Source organism: Arachis duranensis, chromosome 2 (genome assembly GCF_000817695.3).
Source record: "Arachis duranensis cultivar V14167 chromosome 2, aradu.V14167.gnm2.J7QH, whole genome shotgun sequence".
In the NCBI taxonomy this organism is placed as follows: Eukaryota; Viridiplantae; Streptophyta; class Magnoliopsida; order Fabales; family Fabaceae; genus Arachis; species Arachis duranensis.
This window is the reverse complement of record NC_029773.3, coordinates 48,404,611-48,408,225: the sequence shown is the minus strand read 5'-3', so window position 1 is coordinate 48,408,225 and position 3,615 is coordinate 48,404,611. Positions and strand designations below refer to the sequence as shown.

At 35.2% G+C, this 3,615-nt stretch overlaps 1 non-coding gene across 1 annotated transcript; it reads right to left on the bottom strand.

Moving 5' to 3' along the window:
- Positions 1 to 3,472: 3,472 nt before the first annotated feature.
- On the bottom strand, positions 3,473 to 3,576 carry LOC127745332 (small nucleolar RNA R71). The gene has a single exon (XR_008006529.1). It is a non-coding gene; the product is annotated as a small nucleolar RNA R71 (small nucleolar RNA).
- Positions 3,577 to 3,615: the final 39 nt, after the last annotated feature.

Sequence of the window (3,615 nt, the reverse complement as noted above, 5' to 3'; positions counted from 1 at the left end):
TTCAAGAATCAACATACTAAACTAGGAGAATCAATAATACTATCTGAATTCTGAGTTCCTATGGATGCCAATCATTCTAAAATTCAAAGGATAAAGTGAGATGCCAAAACTGTTCTAAAGCAAAAAGCTACTAGCCCTGCTCATCTAATTAGAATCTGAGCTTCACTTGAAACTCTGAGATACTATTGTTTCTTAATTTCTTTTTATCCTATTTTATTTATTTAGTTGCTTGAGGACAAGGAACAGTTTAAGTTTGGTGTTGTGATGAGCAGATATTTTATACGCTTTTTGGGGGTAATTTCATGTAGATTTTAGTATGTTTTAGTTAGTTTTTTGTAGATTTTTATTAGTTTTTAGGCAAAAATCATATTTCTGGACTTTACTATGAGCGGATAATTTATACGCTTTTTGGCATTGTTTTTAGGTAGTTTTTAGTATAATCTAGTTACTTTTAGGGATGTTTTCATTAGTTTTTATGCTAAATTCACAATTCTGGACTTTACTATGAGTTTGTGTGTTTTTCTGTGATTTCAGGTATTTTCTGGCTGAAATTGAGGGACCAGAGCAAAACTCTGATAGGAGGCTGACAAAAGACTGCTGATGCTATTGGAATCTGACCTCCCTGCACTCGAAATAAATTTTCTGGAGCTACAAAACTCCAAATGGTGTGCTTTTAACAGAGTTGGAAAGTAGACACCCAGAGCTTTCCAACAATATATAATAGCCCGTACTTTATTCATAATTTGATGACGTAAACTGGCGCTCAACGCTAGTTCCATGCTGCATTCTGGAGTCAAACGCCAGAAACACGTCACGAACGAGAGTTGAACGCCCAATACACGTTACAACTTGGCGTTCAACTCCAAGAGAAGCCTCAGCTCATGGATAGATCAAGCTCAGCCCAAGCACACACCAAGTGGGCCCTGGAAGTGAATTTATGCATCAATTACTTACTTCTGTAAACCCTAGTAGCTAGTTTAGTATAAATAGAACTTTTTACTAGTTTATTAGATATCTTGGATTGTAAAGTCTTGGACTATCTAGTTCTTTTGACCATTTGGTCTTCCATGGGGGCTGGCCATTCGGCCATGCCTGAATCTTCATCACTTATGTATTTTCAACGGTGGAGTTTCTACACACCATAGATTAAGGGTGTAGAGCTCTGCTGTACCTCAAGTTTCAATGCAAGTACTACTATTTTCTATTCAATTCAACTTATTCTTATTCTAAGATATTCGTTGCACTTCAACATCATGAATGTGATGATTCGTGACACTCATCATCATTCTCACCTATGAACGCGTGACTGACAACCACTTCCATTCTACCTTAGACCGGGCACATATCTCTTGGATTCCTTAATCAGAATCCTCGTGGTATAAGCTAGAATTGATGGCGGCATTCATGGGAATCCGGAAAGTCTAACCTTGTCTGTGGTATTCTGAGTAGTATTCCGGAATTGAATGACTGTGACGAGCTTCAAACTCGTCATTGCTGGGCGTGATGACAAACACAAAAGAATCAAGGGATTCTATTCCAACATGATCGAGAACCGACAGATGATTAGCCGCGCTGTGACAGAGCATTTGGACCATTTTCACTGAGAGGATGGGATGTAGCCATTGACAACGGTGATGCCCTACATACAGCTTGCCATAGAAAGGAGTGACAAAGATTGGATAAAGACAGTAGAAAAGCAGAGATTCAGAAGGAGCACAGCATCTCCATACACCTATCTGAAATTCCCACCATTAGATTACATGAGTAACTTTATCTTTATTTTATATTTAATTTATTATTATTATTCGAAAAACCAATAATCTCTTAAATTAGTTAAATCCTCCTGACTGGGATATACAAGAAGACCATAGCTTGCTTCATGCCAACAATCTCTGTGGGATCGATCCTTACTCACGTAAGGTATTACTTGGACGACCCAGTACACTTGCTGGTTAGTTGTGCGGAGTTGTGACAAAGTGTGATTCATGTTTGAGAGCACCAAGTCTTTGGAGCCATTGTTGATGATCACAATTTCGCTTACCAAGTTTTTGGCGCCGTTGCCGGGGATTGTTCGAGTATGGACAACTGACGGTTCATCTTGTTGCTCAGATTAGGTAATTTTCTTTTTTATTATCTTTTCAAAACTTTTTCAAAAATCAAATCTTTTTTATTTTTATCCTATGATTTTTGAAAATTTAAAAATATTTTTCAAAAATCTTTTTCTTAATTTTATCTTTATTTTCGAAAATTATGCTAACAATTAATGTGATTGATTCAAAAATTTGAAGTTAAGTTACTTTCTTGTTAAGAAAGGTTCAATCTTTAAATTCTAGAATCTTATCTTTTAGTTTCTTGTTAGTTAAGTAATTAATCTTAATTTTAAAAATTAAATCTATCTTATCTTATCTTTTATATCATATCTTTTTCAAAATTTTATCTTTTTAAAAAATTTGATTTTAAAATATCTTTTCTAACTTCTTATCTTCTTATCTTTTCAAATTTGATTTTCAAATCTTTTTTCAACTAACTAATTAACATTTTGTTTGTTTCTTATCTTTTTCAAAACCCCCTAACTACTTTTCCCTCTCTAATTTTCGAAAATATCTCATCCCTTTTTCAAAATTCTTTTTAAATTAACTAATTGTTTTGAATTTTAATTTTAATTCTATCTCACCTTTAATTTTCGAAAATCATTAACTCCTTTTCAAAATTAATTTTGAATTCTCTCTCTCTCATCTTTTTCTATTTATTTATTTATTTACTAACACTTCTCTTCACCTCTTTTCATCTCCAATCACTACCTCTATCCTTACCCTTGTGTTTGGATTATTTCTTCTTCTTAATCCTTATCCCCTTTCTTCTTCTACTATTAATAAGGATCTTCTTTATTGTGACATAGAGGATTCCTCTTCTTTTTTGTTCTCTTCTCTTTCATATGAGCAGGAACAAGGAAAAAGGCACTCTTGTTGAAGCTGATCCTGAACCTGAAAGGACTCTGAAGTGGAAACTAAGAGAAGCTAAATTACAACAATCCAGAGGCAACCTTTCTGAAATTTTCGAACAAGAGAAGGAGATGGCAGCCTAACCCAACAACAATAATGCAAGGAGGATGCTTGGTAATTTTACTAAACCCACGTCCAAGTTTGATTGAAGAAGCATCTCAATTCCTGCCATTGAAGCAAACAATTTTGAGCTGAAACCTCAATTAGTTGCTCTAATGCAGCAGAACTGCAAGTTTCATGGACTTTCATCTGAAGATCCTTACCAGTTTTTAACTGAGTTATTGCAGATTTGTGAGACTGTTAAGACGAATGGAGTAGATCCTGAAGTCTACAGGCTCATGCTTTTCCCTTTTGCTATAAGAGACAGAGCTAGAACATGGTTGGACTCACAACCTAAAGATAGCCTGGACTCCTGGGATAAGTTGGTCACGGCCTTCTTGGATAAATTCTTTCCTCCTCAAAAGCTGAGCAAGCTTAGAGTGGATGTTCAGACCTTCAAGCAAAAAGATGGTGAATCCCTCTATGAAGCTTGGGAAAGATACAAGCAGATGACCAAAAAGTGTCCTTCTGACATGTTTTCAGAGTGGACCATATTAGATATATTCTATTATGC